This window comes from Atractosteus spatula, chromosome 12 (assembly GCF_055471065.1).
Source record: "Atractosteus spatula isolate fAtrSpa1 chromosome 12, fAtrSpa1.hap1, whole genome shotgun sequence".
NCBI classification, from domain to species: Eukaryota; Metazoa; Chordata; class Actinopteri; order Semionotiformes; family Lepisosteidae; genus Atractosteus; species Atractosteus spatula.
In genome coordinates, this window is record NC_142717.1 from 41,741,154 (window position 1) to 41,762,543 (window position 21,390).

The 21,390-nt window shown below is 36.4% G+C and overlaps 1 protein-coding gene across 3 annotated transcripts in view; it reads left to right on the forward strand.

Moving 5' to 3' along the window:
* Positions 1–20,240, forward strand: part of cdk14 (cyclin dependent kinase 14) — a 185,133-nt gene extending 164,893 nt beyond the window's left edge. For all 3 annotated transcript variants that reach the window (XM_088929677.1, XM_088929679.1, XM_088929678.1), the window contains one exon: positions 16,010–20,240. The gene's annotated coding sequence lies outside the window, so the exon portion shown is untranslated. The remainder of the gene's footprint in view (positions 1–16,009) is intronic.
* Positions 20,241–21,390: the final 1,150 nt, after the last annotated feature.

Below are 21,390 nucleotides of genomic sequence, written 5' to 3' on the forward strand. Positions count from 1 at the left end.
TCGCTTAACAAGCAACTCACTGTATTTAAGAAGTCTGTTACTGTAATAGATTTAACATCTTTCATTTCTGTTTTATGTCTGGAACATGTTTTTTCACATTAGTTATGCTTTGGTAGGCTATCACAAAACCCTTACTTACAGGCAAAGATTTAATGTGTGGTATGCTCTGGGAAAGTTTATAGGTAGGCCCATAAAGTATTCCCGTGTTAGTTTTAAACAGCGGTGCTGTTTTAGAAGAAACATTCTGCAAACGTGTTGGACAAGAATCTCTAATGCTTATTTCATGCCCTTTCCTTCAGACTTTCATGGTCCAACAGCAGAATATTAAAATCCAAGTAAAACACAGATTACTGCGTGCTGCAGCAGTATCTTTCCCTAAACAGATGCAAGCTCCTCTCAATCAACAGCAGATAATAGATACTGTACATAAGACCCCTATACAAACCCACTTAGTGACACAGTCACCCTGTTTGCACCCACTCTTTATACCTTATCAGATGCCATGGGCTGCTTTGCAGAGCAGACTGCTTTAAACTGCTATTTGATAGACAGTTCCTGACCCTGGGAGTAGTCTTGGTTGCCCCGACCTGCGTCTTTCCCACTGGCCTCTCTGCAGGACCTCTGGGCTGTTGATGAAACCTTGTGGTTTTGCAGGGCAGCTGAACAGAGGAAGCTGGACTACTTCAGTCCTTGCTTTGGTATCGACAGCTGTTCGCCATGTGTAGAGGAAACCACACAGACACTCAACAGCAGCATAAAACAAAGCCTTAAGTTATAAGAGACTTTAGCTGGATGTATAACTCCAAACACAACAAGCTCTTCCTCCATATACAGTATGCATTTTTAAAATATATGTAGAAAAGAACGCCAACTCTTTCCTCAAGTGACTTTTTAAATCTCTGTCAGTGATTTTCCGTTTCGGAAATGCTTGACTTTGTTGTGAATTATTTTGGAAAGCATAAGCAATAGAAATTTGTCCTTTTTTTAATTAACCACGAGAAAGTACATGAAGTGTTCACCATATCAACATGAACTGTTAAAATTTAAGGTTTTTCAAATTAAGTGCAACGTGCGTATAAATTCAAAGCTGAAGTTCTTGTGTTGTTATAGAGTTCTTTATATAATCATTTGCTACTCAAAAGACGATGATCTATCAACTTTCACAATCGGTGGCAAAATTGCTGCTGATGTTTTCTGTAAAGGACTGCTCAGATTCCATCATTGTGCTGCTGCCTAGCCTGCTGCAGCACTGCAGGCTACCTGTTCATGCTCCATTAAGATGACAAAGCTTACAAGACCTAGGTAGCACGTCTTGGGTGGTCTCTGTTCTCAGGGGAAGTGTGCTTTACTTGGCCAGCTGCTGTATCAAAATGCCTTTTGCATTAAAATACTTAAAAGGGAGTTGCTCTTGTAAGGACCACTAGCTTCCAAGAACTAGTTTTCAAACACTGCCTTTCAGTGTTTTCTATTTAGTAGTCCATACCATACCCTTTTCAGTACAGCACACCTCTATTCGAACAAGAAATGAAAGATTTCGGTCAAAGATGTCTGACAATTTATTAGGATTTTCAACTATAATCTTGTAGCCTTGAATTTTGAGGAATTCTCCAGAAAATAATTATTTAACAATAATATTCATCATCCCAATTAAACCTTGCTCATTGTTCTGTGAATAATTAACATTTTCTCAGGTTTTCTATTTAGAGATACAAGTGATCTAATAGTAATGAACAAATTCATTGTTTTAAAAATTTTGGAGCTCCATGAAGGTGTTTAAAGCTTCATGCTCAACTGAAAAGGACCAGACTCTCCAGAAAAGACACATCAGTCCCTAGGGCTGGTCCCTAATTCCATTTGCTATTTACAGAGAATAGAACTTACAGAGAATCTTCCGATTCAATGTCTGTCTGTTATAAATTCACAAATTCAAACAGCTCCATCCACCCCACACATACTAAATACTCTCCCTTTTTCACTGTTCCTCAGGCTCCAATGACTTTACTTTGACAACATGGGCTTCCTTAACCAAGCCCTCAAAATGCACTCTTTTTTCATTAACAGAGGATACCCCACCCATGTTATTGACAGTGCCCTCACCCGAGCCAAAAATACTCTATTATTAGACACCTGCTCTGTTTCCATGAACTCCAGATAGATCTGAGAAACCAAAATGTTAGAGTTGAAGGTAGAATCTAAGGAGCAAAGAATATCTTTAAGCACCAGTCTCTTCCAGGAGAAAAAGCAGAAACGCCAAACACATCGAAAACGACATGCAGAGGAGAGATTATTGATGCTGTCGATACTGAATGCCGATGAGACTGAATGAGATGAATTAAATCATAATTGTCTCTATAGGATATAAACTGAACTTTACAGAGGGGTGTTTACTGGTCCGACTGTCCAAAAAATCATTGTCAGATCAGAAAAACCTCATGTTCCAATATTATTTTTTAATGGATTCTCCACAGATGACGATGCAGTGTGTGAGCTGCATGTACAGTGCTCCGAGGGCCTCGGAGCCTGCGGTTCGCCCTAGGTTCCTGTGTTATATACAGTGTGGAGCTTGTTTTCTCTGTTACACCGCAGGGAGGAAAATCCAGGTCACAAGCACCCTTTGTTCCAGCAGGATTTTGCTTTAATTTTCTAGCTGTAGACCTAAGATTCAAAGTCATAGTGTGTTGACACATATCTTAAGCTTCCCGGGAAGTGTTGTTTTAAATGTTTTGTGTCCTTGATGTTCTGTTCATCCACCTACACTTCTTGAACTTCAGAATGACGGTTTCTAGCCATTGTGGTACACGGCGTCCTATTTGACTCTCTATTTTCCCCCAAGTAATGCACATCACTGCTCATGTATAAACACTCCAATCTGATGACTAGGCACCTCAACTTCTAACACATTAGCCTGGGGTTCATTTTGCTGAGAGAAGTAATTATCCAGATACCTTTTTCCTTTGAGTTGTAAGTGACAAGCAGAAGTTTTTCTCCCAGTTCTACCTGAACACTTTAACACAGACTATAAGTTGTCTGCGTATTTTTTGCCCAAATATTAAAAATTTACCAAAGTTGCAATTTCCCATTCTCTCCTAGCCTTTGAGCATAGTAAATTAGGAACTGTTTTTCGCAGGCATGTGCCTTATAAGTCATACCATTGGTCTAAGCAGATGGTGTTTGAGCGCAGGACACATTCACATGTAAATATGTCCAGAATCTTGAGAATCAGCACGCTAACTGAAGGCTGTATTAAGCAAATTAGCTGTAAATTATTAGTTCTTTTTCAGAAAAAAAACAAGGATTAGGGGGATTTTTTAAATGGCATACTATGGTCACAACATCATTGGACCTCTGTTCAAAAGTGCGTATTAAACATTTAGAACCATTCATTATTTCAAGTAATGTTATGTTTTTGGTCTGAAGCTTACATGTCATTTGAAAAACCACACCAAAATATATTAGGTGGACATCAATGACATATAATTTCAAAGATTATCAGAAAGAAACTATGTATGATTTACATAGTTTAAAAAATAAAATTATTTAATAATATATCACATTAAATGCTTTTAATCTCAGTTGTTGTGTAGTAAATCTGAATTATCCCTGGACAGCACACACACACTTTCTCTAAACTTTCTCTAAACTTTGCTGTTTCAACCTATAATTTTGGAAGGTGCATAGTTAAACTTTAGTGTGAACTATAGATGGCAGCTTCAGCTTTTGGAGCTACACAGTCTTGGAGTTAACCACCCAGAACCGGATCTTGCTAGTAAACTATACAGATTACATATTCACATAATGGAATACAATGTTTAATTGATTTGAAATTAAATGCTCTGGTTCTCAGCTGTTGCAGTGAAATAATTCCACCTGTTCACTTATATCCTGTGAGCTGGACTGCATGGAAAAAAGATCTTAGTGAGTTCTGTGCTGTGACCTTACAGTCGAATTGTAGCAAAATTATTTGGTGAGGAGAGGATGAGGTCAGCTCAAATCTTTAAAGACGGGAGGCACTCAGGTTTCAAATATGATGTTTTAACAGAAGCAAGAAGTATTAAAGAAGCACAGTGATACAGAAGAATTATTTGTTGTAGGCCTGTCCGATCGATAGCTGCATTTGCCCTGGAAAAAGACAGGAAAGCTGTTACATGTGGTAAATACAGCATGTGAAAAAGTAATTTTTTATTGACTGTGCAGTCTAAAATAAATAAAACAACTGTTTTAAGTACTATTTGAGTGTGCTGACTAAAACTCTTAAAACAGGAATTACAGTGCACGCTATTAGATGTGCTTGAAGATGTCTTCACAGAATTAAATGTGGTACACATTATTGAATTTGACATTTTTGACTGGTCTGTTATTATTGTGTTTGAAACACAGCAGTAAAAAGTTGAAAGAAAATCAGAGAGATAATTAGGAAAAGGCTTCCACTGTAGTGAAAATAATGTTGTGTGTTATGTTTTATGCTGCAACCTTACCTGTGATGAGGAGATAAGATCGCTTTCATATTGGGTACAATGTGGAGTCTTACAGAATTGCGGCTGTGTACATTTGGACAGTGTCGTAATATAGCTGTGTAATTACAGCATAGATATTTCCAATTTAATTTAAAAATAAAGTCACTTAAATTTATAGAAGAGAATTGTGACATAAAGTTCATTGTAGAGTTTTCAGTGTATGTTGTCAAATAGATTTGTACATTTAATTAGTCTACACAGTCCTTGCTCATATTGTGTTCCAGAAATGTGTGCCACTTAATGCATGTCAGTAAAAAGAATTGTAAATTTCTAGTGATGCTTGGATTGGATTGTACATACATCATAAAAAAAGTGTTAACCTTGTAGTTCAAGGTTTATTAAGATGTAGTAACTGTTTTGAACATTGTGGTGCACATCCTTATACTTTTGAACTATTATGGTAAGCGTGTAATTTTATTTATGAACATTCTAGAGAAAAATGTACTTTGATCTTTAAAACTTAAAAGAACCCAGAATCCGTGATTGAAAAGTTCAAATGAACTCCAATGTTCTTGTACACAGGAAATATTTATTTGTGTTCAAGGACTGCCAGTAACTTGAGTTATGATCTAGAAATATATGTGTACAATTTTGCAGACCCCATCATACCCCTGATTTAAGGTTGCGCAATAGGAAGTAAAAAAGTACATGCTTTTCAATTGTACCTTTACTGGACACTTGATTAATTGCATTCCTCAAAAGGACTTAATAATATATAGTTAGAGTTCTATTACCTGTTTCTCTGATAATGGGGAAAGTCTCAGGAAGTCTATATATGTCAGAAATGTATAATTTACAGTTCTTTGTGTGGTTCCCAGTCTGACAAAGCATGAAATGCTTTGCACACAGAACCTACTGCACTAAATAACAAAATTATTCATCTGAACTCTTTACAGTCTCTTGACTGTAACAGACCAGTGATGAGGAAAGTAATTGCTTTGGTTTTAGTGGACATCATATTGCTTAAACTTGTCTGTTTGACTAATTGATTACTTGGGCTCTCATCAGACTGGAGCAGCATTAGAGTAAACCCATTATAAGACACGTACGAAAGAAAAAGTCAGTTTACACTCGTGTTTCTTGACAAGGCTGTAATGCACTGCAGTCCTGCTTTGAAAAACTTTAGTTTTTTTTCTGTGATAACTAATTTTAATTTTGACCTATGATGTGGTTGCTGGAAGATGAAACAGTATGTATGGTATTTAGGAGAGACCACAAAATAATATCATGTTGTGTCATATTGCTCAGATGAAAGTGATGAAACAAGAAAAACGAAAGTCTTCCTGTAAAGTTGTGACTTACTATAAAACTTCCTCAAAGTGACTTACTATATTCTCAAGTAAAAATGCTTTAGTATTTTCACTGTGCCACACCTTCCTTATATTTTGTACTAAATTGAGAATGTGATCATAATGACACTTGTGTTTATGATAAGTATTATCAAGAATTCATTGGATTTGCCATGCTTTACTGTGTTAAAATGAGTTCTGTTGTACGGAATAATGAAGACAAAGTGAAATTTCATCTGATGAAGATCATAAACCAAGGCTAGTTGCCAATAATACATTAGATACATTTAATTTTAAATTAGGTCATTTTTGAAAGACCAGCAGGAGTTCTATGTGTGAGTAAAAACGTCAAAACAGAGGAAGGTTTTCTTCCAAGATTACTGGTTTGAATACAACTTTTTGATAGCAGGCAGAGAACTGCTGACATTAGAAAAATTTTACAGCTAAGAGCACACTTGCCAGGTCATTAGGAAATAGAAAACACATGTATCTGTAGATTTCACTCTGCTCTATATGGGGTGTGTTTGTGTGCAGCCTTGTGTGTAAGGGGCAAATTATTTTTTACAGCTGTTGTGTATGAAGTGCTAGGAAGCACGACCAAGAATATTTTACAACTGATGTTTAGATTTAGCAATCCAAACTAGTGAAAAAAACAAGAAAAATATGTTCAGTTACTCAGAATTTGTATAAAATCTAACTCATAACACACTTGAAAACTTTAGTTTTTATGCTGCTAAAGTAAAGGTTACATTTCTAGTTTCAATGTAGTGAATGCAGTTAGAATGCAAATCATTCTAAGTTTAATTTAGACTGACAGGTGATTGACAATTTTTTTCTGAAAGAATGATTACATACCATGTAATATTGTCTGTTGTTTTACTGTTCCTGCTGCTAGAAGTATGAACTATGTATTTCACATTCCTTTTGGTCTGTGGATTCGAACAGTGAATGGGTTAAAATAACTTTCCCACCTGATAGTTTAATCCTCAGTATTGTAAAAGCTACTGCTGTTGCACTACACAGGTCTAGAGCTTAATTTATAAGATTCCTTTTGGAGAATAAGCTTAATTCTATTTCTGGGGTAACAAGGTTTTGTATGGGATCTTTAAAAACAGCAGAAAATTATTAACCCTATCCATATTGAATAATTTACTTTAAAGATACGCGGTGCAAAACCCTAGATCAAATGGTATTTAAGTTACTGTTTCAATTGCATGCATATTCACAGCTTAAGAGGTGGTTTTACTTTATCATCAAAAAAAATGCTTGAGGCGCCATACAATTCACTTTCATTTTCACGTCTCATGTTCACTTTAATATTTTGAATCAAATTAGTCAGTCACTGAATTAAAACTGAAATTTAATTAAGAAATAATCCTTACAAAGTATGCCTAGAGCTCAGTGTTTTCATTAAGTTCGTTTATAGCTTTGTTTTCTTTGGCTGTCAAGTCTGGAGGCAGAGACTAAATGGATTTCTATACAGCCCACATAATAGGAAAGGCTTAGCTCTAAGACCATGTATAAAAGTCCATTTTATACTGAATAAACATGTGCCAACACATTTTTTGATATATTCATTGCTCTAGGATACCAAGACTGAAATATTACCTGAGAAACAATTAAAGGGCTGTGACTTTGACTTGTTAAATATATTTTTGTGATTTATAAATTGTTTAGCTTAGGTATTCAGTTAAGTAAACAAAAGACAGGTTTTTTGGCAGATTCTAAGGAACTAGTAATAAACAGGAGAGTCTTAAATTCATGCCCTTGTACTTGTGATTCCTTGATGATGTTACAAGTACCCTCTAATGAAACAGGTTTGTGACTTCGTGGAATTCGCGAGTGAAAGCATAGCAGGATTCCTTCTGCAGGGGCCTTTCGGTTTTTATTAAAAACAGTTAGAAGTTACTCCAGCTGTTCACTTTCAAAATCAGAACATATCCAGAAAAGATGCTCTTTGTTTCTCATACAGTATGTAGTGACCTCAGTACTGACTAATTCTTCTGTGTCGCATTCTTGTGTTAGAAAGTACGATATCTTAAATGCTCACATGCAGGTTTTCAACAAACTGAAAGTCGTTTAGAGCACATAGCGGTTCTCTGACCTGGCAGATCTGTCCATGACTGTTGTTATAAGATCATGGCAAATCAATCAGAGCCAGTTGAGGAGCAAATAGAAAATGTTATTGAGTTTCGAAAAGGCTTGCCCTTTCAATGCAATGTTTTTCAAAGACGAGTAGAGAACCTACGCCAGGACCCTTGATGCCTCTAATCAGATACAGGACAAGAAGAGAACTGACTGATTCTTGTTTTGTGTGTGTGTGTGTGCACACAAGTCCGTGTGGAGGTGTGTATCCATACACACCCTTGTGGGTAATTATGCAGGTACTGTATATGTATGTGCAAATGTGTTTCTGTATAGACAGGTGTGTCTGTGTATGTGTGTATCTGCATGTGTGTGTGTGTGCATGTCTGCGTATGGTGTTTCTCCATGTGCAAGTTGCAAATGTGTGCCTATACAGTATGTGCAAGTGTGTGCGTTTATGTTTGTGTGTGTGTTGCCATGTATGTATGTGAGTCTGAGTGTGTCTTTGTATATGTGTGTCTGTATATATGTATGTGTGCATGTGTTTGTCTGTGTATGTGTGATTCTGTGTGCGTGTATGTGTCTATGTGTGTATGTGTGCTCAAGGGTCAGGTGGATAAACCTACAATATTCTGAAGAAATGCTAAGATATTTTTAGGTTTGTGATATTATCTGCGGGATTTAAAAAATAACTGGTAAGCTGCAAGAAATACATTGTGAACATAATTTTATTTTTATTCCAAAAGGTATAAAATACAGTATGAAAATGAAAACGATCTTTTTTCCACTACACACAAACCTTCTTGATTTTTGTGAACATTATTTTTTATTTTCCCAAACAAATAAAACACAATAGAAAAATTAAATGAACAGAAATGGTGATAACTGGCTTCCTCAATATGCACAGTGGTGAGTAAACCCATGTCATGAAAAGATGCAACAGACATGTTTATCTGTTGTGTCTTCTACGCATATGGACTTTATTATAATAATACAAAGCAGGAATGACCTTGGTAACCATGGCAACTTGGGAGAGTTCTTGCTTATAAGGATCCATTCCAGACTAATTTGATTGGAAACTTTTAATAAACAGTAAATCCTATGGAATAGTTTTAATTGCATTTGGGCTTTTAATGTGAAGTCAATCTGAGTATTCAGGGCATATAAATAGGCAAACTGAAATAGTTTGTTTTCCAATGGCTGAGGAACTATGTTGTGTCACTTAATCACAGCTTTTTTAAAATTCATTAGGTGATGTTAGACATGAAAACTGCTGAGCCACAAGGGAAAGTTACCGTGCAGTGACCCTGTTGAAGTCATTAACAGAGACAGGAGGGTAAATAGCTGAGGGCAGCTACAGTACCTGCAGTCATGGGAGAGATATCTGTATCCTCATTGAAACTCAAAAGTAAATGTTTTGTTTGTTTTACACTTAAAAGCAAAGAAAGAGGGATATTTCTGGTCCTGTCACTTTTAATCAATTCTTCACATAAAATTCACATAAATTTTCACATAAAAAACAATAGATCAGTTAGATAAACCAATTTTCTCCCTATTCCTTCTATAACCGTCAGATTTAAGCAGTAATTTTTCTGTGCTGTTCTTCCTCTTGAGATTAGGTTGTATTCACGCAAAGCTCCAAAGCTTCAAGTCTGACGAGAATGACAGGTATTTGATCAATCAGAAACAAAGGATAAGAGGTATAAGGGAGCTGAGAGTTGTTGACTGGCCAGACATTTGTATTGGTTATTGTTGAGGCATTACTGCTGTGTGCACTCAGCTATGCAGTGAGCTGAACTGTTAATAACAGTACTGAGATCAAATCGATAAGTCCATATCAAATTATTAAATTGAATTGCCATGTTGAAAATGTAGATTCTGCTACAGTCTTGAATGTATCTAGTTCTGAAGAGTATTTATCAGCATTGTACAGCTGTCTTTTGTAAATTGAACAATTAAAATCTAAAGGATCGCATGTTGGAAGATGTATCCTAAGAAGCAGGCATTTGTACCATGTGCGTTAAGTCTCAAAAGAAATCTTGAATAGAGCTGTTGAATTTCATCATTATTTTCAGATACAAAGCTGGTTCAGCTCTCTTTATACCCTTTTAACCTGTAATTAATGTTGTTGCCTGTTAATTTCAGGCATAGCTCTTTTTTCAGAACTGCTTATAAAGGGCCTGGTCAGCTTGTTCTCAACCCTTTTGATTGACAGCAGCTTATTTCACAGTGTGTTGTTTGAGTGTACATGTTATTGCAGAAAATGTGTTCATTTACACAGCTAAAAGTAAGCTAAAAATAATGCTACAAGAAGTAAATATTTTAAACCTTTAATTGATTAAGATGTCAAAATGGCTGATTTATCTTTCAGGGAATGCAAAATATTACTGATATTGTAGCAAATTATCTCTGCAGCATCCCAAACCTGATATTTAATGTAAACCAAGCTTACAGGGAAAAAAATGCATTCAAATACTGTATGCCTCTTAACAGCCATGCATGGCCATTGCACTAATTATTTCTGTGGAGGACTGTCATTTTGTACATGCTTATGCCAATCAGATCTGTTGCATCATTAAACGAATTTTGCTTTCTCAACAACACATTGACTGTTTTTATTGTCCTTTGGCCAAGGATTTATTTTACTTCGTGTGATGCAGTATACGAGTGGCGTGTTTCCGTTCAAATTGAATAAAACCATTGCAAAAGAATAACAAGCAAGCATGTTTTACATTTTTACCACCTCTTAATATTAATGCCAACTTAGTATTCCATCCATTCTCAGTTTCTGCTATTATTTTCCAAACAGTTGATGGTTTTGAAAGCATATTACTACATATGGTGAAATACGGGAAAATACCTATGCAAATAGTCATAGTCCATAGTCATTTACGCTGTGCTCTCCATGAAGTTCCTTTCATTGAGCCACAAAAACAGAGATGACCCTTCTTTGTCCACAGCCTTGAACAAGTGTTAGTTCCTGATTATGTCTTTTTAGCAAGGTTTAAGTACTGTGGTCCTCTCTCCTTTTACTATTGTGTTGCAGAGACCAGCTGGCCAAATTGGATATGCCACACCCCAAAATCCTCCCACAATTCCCACCCACGGACTCCATCTGGGCTAAGGCACAGGTCCGCTTTGATCACATTGGAGCGGAACCCTACATCTGTTCTTACTAAGTCAGACCCTGAAACAACAAATTCCATTGTTGACTTTCTCAGTGTGAGATACTGTACTGGAGCTCAACGCAGCCTACCCTAAAGCACTTCTGTTGTAAATCATTTTTAACAGTGGAAACCACCAGTAGAACTCTATGTGCTTTTCACTTGGCATCCTCTCTGCTTTAGCCCATTAAACAACTCCTGTTGTGTGACTTATTAATTCTCCAAAAGCCTAAATTTTTTTCTACATTGTCTCCTTTGAATCTAGAAATGTGTCTTTCAGATTTACATTAGTTAACAAAGCTGTGAGTTTTTCTGAAGAATAATAACATTGTCTCCTTCTATCCAGAAATAAGCAAAAAATGTAATGGGGACACATGCAAACTGATCACTTTATACACATAGAACTGAACATAAACAGGCTTCTCTTCACACCATTTGTTCTATGTATAGGTCTGAGATTTAATTTCCATTCAAACTTGGAACATTTGTCTTTAATCAAAGCTTGTCTTTGACGTTGTCTTAGAAAAACTGTTATATACAGTATATGTTGTTTTGAGCTTATCAGCAGTCAGTGTCTGAAAAAAGATCTCAGCACTTTTGCACAAGTTTTATTAGACATGCATGGACTGCAGCTACTGTAAGTGATTATTGTTTTGGACAAAAAGACTTTCAGGCACATTGCCGTAAAAAGACCTGTGATGCTTAGATTGTGTTTTCCTAATAGCACCGTGATAAGAGGTTCGGAGCAGTAAATCGTGAAATTCATTAAGCGTAAGAAAAACACTAACCTTCTTTAACATTCTGGATAACATCCCGAGCTTGACAATAACAAAAAAAAGTTATCTTTGTGCTTTGACAGGTTGTCCATACTTTAGGCAGCACTTGTGTGTTCATTTTTCACCCTGAATACTAATAATGGCTTGATGCCACACATCTGAAAAGCACAATACAAAGTACAGCTGTAGAGATAATGCAGGCTCCCCTAAGGGCCAGGCTGAGCAAATTAGGTGTCAATGGGGTGCCTACGCAGACAGCGCTCGCTCTAATTAGTCTCCTGAGCCTAGTTGGTGGCGGGTTTAACATGAGCTAATCAATGGGCCTAAGTCTGCTGATGTGTGCGAGAACCTCCTCAGCTGGGGTTCTTCCCCACAGGTCGCTCACCTGCTCAGCGGGAGCCCTCATTTTCATTTTTTATCCCCGTCCGTCTCGTGACGCAGTCAGGCGCTTGCGGAAGAAAAACATCGAAGCCGAAACATGTTGAGTTGAAAAGCCGCGTAGGGTGGAATGAAGATCATTTAATGGTCAAATTAATTATTCCCCGCCTCACACACGCGCGCGCACACACACACACTCTCACTGCACTGGAAGAAACAACAGGTCTTGAATGCAGTAGCTTTAATTAACAGGACAGTGTGTGAATGAAATGAATTATTTGAATTAAAGCATGGCTAATTAAAAAAAAGTCAGGAGGCTGAAATTGGTCTGACTCTTTTGCCGTGTTTCTTCCCCAACACAAACTGTCGAAGTGTAGATCCAGTGGCGGGTTTTGTCAAAGATGAAATCCTCCCGCTACTGAATGTGTTGTGTAACAAGCGCCTTTTTTAGATTTTTGGCTTGTTGAGTCACACATCCATTGGGAGTTGATTACCAAGGCTAGGATTGGGAGGTTTTCCTCAACTCAGAGAGCGCTGCAGAGAGAAATACATTATTCAGTAGTGCGGTCACCTCAGGGAAAAAAAAAATAGCAAATGATAGGCCAGCTTGAACCAGGATGTGTGTTGAAGTTTGTGTTGGATTTGCTGCCAAATGCAGCTTTTTATTCACAATTTTATACTGTACAGTATGTTTCTGACACGTCTTGATCATTGCAAGTGTAAGATATGACAATTTGGAACCTTTTAATTTGGTTTAGTGTAAGAAAGGCAAAATAGATCTGTCTTGAGCACAGCCTGGGTGATTTAAATGCCAGCACAGTGTGTGTGTGTGACACAGCATATTCTGTATGGAAAAAATGCGGTTGTTATTTACTTCAGAGATGCAGAGTTCCCGTCCTTGAGGGAAGCAATGTCTTTGGATTTGTATTCCAGCTGAACTCTTTACTACATAATTGAGCTAATTGGTGGTTTAATTGGACCAATTTAACACTTTTTGAAAGTCTTCAGCTGCTGATGACTTACAGAAGCCAATAAAATGTACTGGACTCTGGCTGCTGAGAAAATGATTTGTTAACCTATAGGTAATATCCACACTGGCCTTAAGGCAACCAATATGGGTGGGGGGAATTAAATAATAAAATAAAAACTTTCATTGTTATTTAACAAACTGTTGTTTACCATTGTTTTTGAATTTTTATACATTGTGCATATTTCTTTATTAAGAAATTATGCTGAACTTATTTGCAACTATCTGGCACATTGTCATGGGTTTTCAAAAGTTTTAAATATCAAACGTTTTCAAAAGTTATTCTTTTTTTTATTAATTAACAGTTGTACAGTATAATCAAATCTGAAGCACTGTGTGTTGGTTTAAAGACCAACACTAGTGTGCCAATGATAATAAAAAATGATGGTGTGCCTGAGAGCCACAGTTAAAGCTGAAATGTAATTCACAGACCCAGGAATACCAACAGCAACACAAGGAGGAGGTGTACAAAACTGGACATTTTCTTTGTTTTACCTGATGTGTGTATGAATCTTTGCTAGTATCTTTATAGGACAGCTATAATTAGCCTTGATATAACTCTGCAGGAGTATCTTGAATCTCCTACAGAAGGAAGCCATAGTCACAGCGAAGATGCAACTTTACTGGATGTGTAATATTCTAAGAGACAAAAAAGGCAGAAGAGTGGAAGAGCAGCACTCAAAGTCCAAGAATCTGTATGGACTGACTTTGAAAAAGTACTTTTGAACTGTAATAATATCAGGAATGTATGTTTGAAGAAAGAAGCAGTTATCAATGGAGAATTTAGTTTTATATCTACTAGATAAGGAGAAACACCTAGGAAAATCAAACTGAAATTTTAGAATGGGCTAATGACTGATTTTTTTCTCAGTTTGCCAGAGCGCCTGCAAGAGGGGATGCCTGTATTGATTTAGTCTTTTCAAATAATGAAGGTAGAATAAAGACAACAGTGTTAAGAGAACCATTAGGGAACTGCAATCATAACATGGCATGCTTTGAAGTGTACTTTGAAACAGTACAGAGTCCAAAACAAAGGCTGACAATTTCAGGAAAACAGTGTATGTTGGGAAGGGACACAGTTTAGGATGAATGAAATGAATTAGAATAGATATGATATTCAGATATGCACAATCCTCAAGAACATTGGCAAAGTCATCTAATTGGCTTCTTCAAAACCAACAGTGAAACCCAAAACAAAACCAAACACTCAAGTCGGAAGTACAGGGAAGTGCATTTAGAGCTCAAGACCAGGACACACTTATTAACACACAAAGCATTCTGGGAGACTAGCACAAGCTAACAAGCCATGTTGTTGAAGCTGTCGTCCTGGTTTCCTTCGAGAATTGAGATGCGTAGCTATTTGCAACCAACCAAACTAGATGAACTGAATGGTCTCCTGTAATTTGCCCCTATGTCCAGAAGTGAAGGTATTAGTTGTATGCAGTATGTCTTTTTGTGCTTCTGTGTCAGGAGACCACAAAAGACTTAATGGGACTCGTTAATGCAGATAATATGTGAAGCATCACATCACATCATATCTAGAATGTATCTTAGAATGTATGCAAAATTGTCTGGTTCCTACCTAGATTCTAATGTTCTAATAAACTTCGCTTTGCTCGATGGCTTTCTGAGACTAATAACTCAAATAATGTATTAGGAGTAAGTGTTTTAACATGATCTGCCATGGATAATCCAATATGTGTCCTGGAAAAGTGTTGAAAATATCTTACCTACTCCATAGCTGTTGGTAGTATTGAACTTTATTATCACTGTTAACCATGAACCATGAACTGTGATAATGTATGTTGTGACCTCTCTTTTGTTTTATTTAACAATAATTTAACAGTCCAACATTAAATCATAGTATTGAAAATGATATTCTATTATAATCTGAACATTTGAGTATACATTATAATTTGAGTATAATTTATAATCAATTGTTTATTGATTATAAACAAAAATCAATGTTTCTGAATGTGAACCATTGTAGGTGAATTTGGATAAGGTGGCCTACATTGCAAGCAAAAGAATGCATTTATATTTACTGGTAATTCAATTCAATTTATGTTTGAATCTAATAATTGTGGCCATAATATTCACTTGTATGTGTGAATTGCGTGTGTTTCTCAGGCACATCGTATTATTTCAAGCTAGAAAATCAATGCACTGGGCTACCTGGGTAATTAAAGAGAAATATTATAACTCCCACAAGAAATAGAAACAAATTGCAGTTGAGGCTAAAAATAATTCATATTGGTTTTTTTTTACATTGCTTTAACAGTGAAAGAAATGTAGAATCTGAAATCGAAGATGAAATTAACACTAGAAGATGAAAGTAGAAAGCACACTAAATAAATATTTCATGTATATAATTACAACAGAAAATGTCAATAATGTGCCCCAGGTTATAGAATAAGCTCTACCAGCATTGAGTAATTACAGAATTATTGACTCTGGGTTATTACAGCTAGTATGATATCTTTAAACTAATATATAGCCAAGGCCTGGTGGTATTTTCCTAGTTGTACTTAAGGAAATTAGGGATGTTACTCATAGACTTTTAACTAGAATATTTCAGTTTAGAATATTCAGATTGGGAAGGACAAATGAGTCCAGGAAACCGTGTGTTGATACTGTTTATTTGGAAAAGAATTGAGGTTTTTGCTTCTTAAAGTGTTTGTGTGAGAGGGAGTGACAAATGTATAAACGTCATTCAGGAGTTGTAATGAAACTTAGAGCGAAAATAAGTTTAAAATGTTTTTCTTTTCTTTTGCAGATCGGTACTGTCAACAGCCAATGGAAGAAACCAATGAAATGTGGAAACAAGACCTGAATGGGTTCTCCCATTTTGTTTTTTGGTTAAAAGAAAACTTTAGGTGGCATGATTTCTTTATTACCTGCTGTGTACCTACACCCGTGCTTTATGAAGTTTGCCGTCAAATTCCAGTGTGTGTAATTCCAGTACACCTTAAAATTCTAATTGGCTGGTTGTATAGTTTGTTTCCTTTTTAAAGGAATGTACAGTTCCATAGCTTCACTGAAAAAAGATTCCATAGTGTATATCAACATGCCTTTTTGTTAAGTCCACTTTTTATGAGCAAGTGCATTAATGTAGTAAAAAGTAATCAGTAATGCTTTTACATGAACCCACCCACTGTGACTAAAAAGCATTACATTTGCCATTTTTTCTTTTTGTAAAGACCTCATACTGGTCACGTTTGGCTTAATAAATATTTCTGAACGCACTGTACAATAAGATCAAGGCAATAATAATTTATTTTGTATTTCAATAGAATTTTAGGAGTTAGTTCTTTGGGAAAACAGCAGCCATGATGAAATCTGTCTGTCATCCATGGGTGTATTAAGACCCTTTAGAAGTAATATGATGTTCTCAAACAGTGGTATTTGTTTAAATATAAAATAAAATAAAATTGTGGCACTTGGGTTTCTATTTGCAATATTTGTAAAATTTTGCTTTCAGTGTGTTCTATATATATGCACATTTGATGTGTGTATATGTATACAGGTTTATGGCAATATTGAAGCTTTAATGTATTGTACACGGATATGATTACATTTAGAATTGTGGTGTTTCTATAGGCAGAGAAAGATCATTTCCTTCTTTTTTCTCTGACACCTAATCAGACAGGAATCATTAAAGCATCAGTTCACCATCAATTCAGGAGAGGAACACCTGCTGTGTGCACACAAGAACAGAGCCTGACTTCATCTGACTCTAGCTTCACTCGAGTGGCTCCATATCTAAATTCACCATTTTCATTTACCCATCTGCACTAGCAATCGCATTGTTGCACAGAAAATTTAAAACAAGCAACTGAGATGGCCATCTCATTTGAAGAAGAAAAATGTCATTTTTTTGGTCTGTTATGACGGAGGTAAGCTTTTATATTTTCAGCATTTTTATTAACATATATTGCGGTCAGACTACAAAGGCTGATCAAATGTTAAAAATCTTCCTGGAGTTAGCAGTTAAGCCCGTCTGAATCAATATATTATATTGCATGCAAATTTAAAATTGCCAGTACCAACAGAAAAAGGGAAAATATATCCAAGTCTGTTGTCAGTTGAGCTAAAATTAAGCAACTGTACTGAAAGAGGAAGATAAAAATGTTATCTTCCAAATAGCTCATATATAAGATTTCTGAAACTTAGACTGTGCATTTCAAAATGACCCATCTTTCCATTTTTATCAGAAGCATTTTTAGTAGTGTGATACATACTGTAACCTCAATCCTCTCCTCTTCTAAAGAGAGAAGTACTTTTGACACTGGTTTTCCTCTACCCAATACCTGCCTATCTGGGTCTGACTCGCGGCTCTTATTTCACATTGAGAAGAGAACAGACCTGACCCCAAACAGGATGACCACTCAGATTGTCGGCAAGCTCAGACATACAGTAGCTAAGAGCGAGAAGAAATGCACGCATGGGCACTTGGAAGTAAAGGACACATTGACCTGGCTGTAATGTTGCACTTACTGTAAAATGGAAACTAGATTGAATTGTTTTTACAGAGTGAGATGCAGAATGTTCTGTAAGACACAAGACATTGAGCAGCTTATAGAAGTTGTCTGCCTGTGCATTTCTGACCAGACTAGTAACCTGTAGTGCCATTTCTCTCGCTCCAGTTCCTCAGTGTTTGGCAGCTGCCCGGCTCCTTGCAACAGCTCAGTCATGTCATCAAAGAAGTTGCTTTACTGCGTTTTCAGTACCAGAAATTCATCATGCATTTATCCAGCAAGACCTAATCCACTTCTCCAATAAAATAGGCTGTTTGTGCAGTCCTACAACTAAGTAGACATCGTCCTTCTCTCTTAAATCAAGGACCATTGCATTTTTATTTAAATTTAATACAACACTTCCCTTAACTACACTATTTTGTCTACAGCAGACCTGTAAGAACCCGGTCTTACAAGAATCAGTTCTAATTGACCTGTTTTTACTTTCAGAAAATAGCTTCCATCAACTTCTCACAGCAGCATTACTTTTCTGGACACAGTTTTTTTTTTCTAAAAAATATGGAAATGCTTAATGCCGTGTTAGTGCACCCAGCAGTGTCACGAATCAGACTCTGCTCTGGGACGTCTTTGCACAGATGCATTGTGACCCAGGACAGCTTCTGTCACGCCGGGTCAACCGCACTTCTTCAGAGAGCAGTGTGAAACGGTCCGCTGGCTGGCGTGACACCAGGTCGTGACCCAGGTAGGAGCTCAGGGGAGCTCATCCTGGGCAGAGAACGCCAGTGTGAAAAGAGCTTTAGTCATGGAGTTTACTCTCCAGGAACTCTCGGCATGACCAGACTCTCAGAGACAGACGCCCAGATCCACACAACACACATTCACACTCCCATCTCTTCCACTGGGGGGAAATGCCTGTAATATACAGATATAGATATCTATGCTGAAATTAACTTGCAGGGGGGGTTTGGTCTTCTTTTAAATTGAAAAATAAAAATGATTATGATCATGCGACGTATGTGAAAACACTTTTTTTCAGTAGGTGGAACCTTTGCGCTTTATTTGTGGGCACAATTGTATTATTATCATCATCAGTAGTAGTAACAATCATATCTAATGATTCTTACTATTTTAATACATAATTGATGTATTATAATAGTGGTGATAATAATGACAAGGACAAATAAAGCTAGAGAATCTTATTTTCTTCATTACAAATGCACTTTCGAATATGTTTAACATTCCAGTTTAAGAGTTGGTTACTTTGTGCCTCGGTTCTCTTTACTCAATCTTATTGTTGTGTGCACAAAATGATAATGTGTGATACTTTCAGGAAAGATATTTGAAACAGTTTGATATTTTGTAGTGCAGAATATACCAAATACTTGAACTAATTTCATTGCATTTTAATGGCATTCCATTCTTGCATATATTTAATCAAACATAGGAAAGAAGCCTGTAACTTTAATTGACAAAATATGAAGCTGTGTTAATAAGGGGAAACAGCTTTAAGATGGGCCTAGGCTCTAAGGTTTTAAAGCAATTTCTGGCAGTATTAGCAGCTGAATAATTATTTTATATATTAGCATGCTTTTTAAGTGTGTTGTATCTCATTCTGGTTATATTTGGTAGCAGCTAGCCTGCCTGCGAGCACAGAATTGTTTTTTCAATGGCTCCTGCGTTGATTCACTGAGCACTAATGCGACTATGATTCTTTTGAACTTGAATGTTTCCAAATGTTTCCCTTTGTGAGGAATGTGTGATGAAGGAAAAACAAAACAGGGAGTTTGATTGCACATTAGCACTCTGACAGTTATAATGATACCATCAATTATCATGTCATTAATGACCATTGCTTAATCTCAGCATAGGACAATATAGAAAATAAGCAACTTAAAAGAAACCATTTTAAAAACATCACTCCTGTGATTCCTGGGTTTATTATATTGGACACATGTAATGGAATGTGCAGTCAGTAATATGTTATTCTTGTATACTTATGTTCATCTGTGAATATTTAATCATTTTGTAACCTTTGTTATAAACTGTTTAGGCTTTATATTGTCAGGAGAAAGCCTCATAAAAGTGTAATAGTGAAGCTTAAAATACATTGCATTTGGAGTCATGAATGTCCCCCAGCTCTCTAAAACAGTAGAGAAAATTCAAATATATTTTTGACCTTGTTAATTTCTTTGAGGCATAGACCTGAACACTGGGAAAGGCATTTTTCATACACATGCATCCCTGCTGTGCTGAACACTGAACCTGCCATTTAAAGTAATATTTAACAAAAAAAATCACTTGCATTGTTCCTTTTTTTGTATGATGCACTGAAAATGAATGTTTGACAAGCAGGACATAAGTATAAATGCAGTGCAAAATCCAGTCACTTTATAAACTCCCTAGAGCTTAGTATGATAGAATCAATGTTGCATTATTTGTTACAACCAATATGTAATGTTATTATGAAGATGTAATGTCCTTCTGTAACTGTTGTTTATTGTTACCTGAAATAAAGTTTATTAATTCCTCAGACCATTTCAAATCAGACTTTATTGCTCATGTTCTCATTTTATTTAGGTCCTGTCTGCTCTTAATGAAGTACACCTCTATTAACTGATAAACAAGGTAGTAATTTTACAAACAAGAAAAAGCCATTTTAGAGTATGTATTTAATTCATAGATACCGTGCTTCAGGGGAATGACTGTTGCCAAAATCATTTATATTTTCTCTGGGGGATAATTAAACTGTGACTGCCTGGTTTAAGTTGACAAAAAAATGGAAAAATAACTGCAAGCATAAACCCTTCTTACTAACAAAATAAAAAATACTTGAGCCCAAAATGAGAATCTAATTCCTAAGCTGCCACGCTGCTGTCAGAATAAGAATGTTTATTTATTGGCAGGTGACAAGAACGTGAACAGAAGAAAATGAGAAAGGTTACATACACGAGTAGGCCTTTTAGCTCACCAATCACCAATCTGATCGCTAGTAGTTCATAAAAAAACAATAAAAAATCATCATAACTGGGGAACAGAGGATGTTTCAGCTCTGTGTAATTGTTTTTACCTTTTCACAGAAGGCTCACTTCAGACAGACTCCTGAAAAATATTGTCTCATTTATATTCTTTCTAGGGTCTCTTGCTCCACACAACAGGAACCAGGGGAACAGGGAAGTCTTCAGCCACAGCTCCCCTCCCCCAGTGCCCGATGTCTTGTTAGTTCTGGAGCCCTGATCACCGGCCAGCTGTGAGCCTGTCACTTCAAAATCTGCTTTAATTTCACACTTCTCCCCATCCTCCATTAATCCATCTGGGGAGAGCTACCCCCTCAAGACTGAATATGGCTTTATTTCCAGACTTCATCGCAGCCCTTCCTGACAAACGGGGCATAATATTCATGAGCAGGACGTTGCACTGGAAAATAAAAACTTAAGGTCTACTAAAAATGCTGCAGTGGACCCTTCACCAGGCAAACAAATACAGTAAGAACATTTAGAAAGAAAATACTTATTGTACTCATAATTTGTTTACATAAGTAATAAGTACTTAGTTACAGATAGGTTTCCAATGAAATTAAACAATTAATGAAACAATTAGTCTCCTTCATAGGAAGTAATACATGCAGTTAGCAGTACATGTATGGAAATATAAAAAGCTGAGCACAATAAAAAAGTAAATA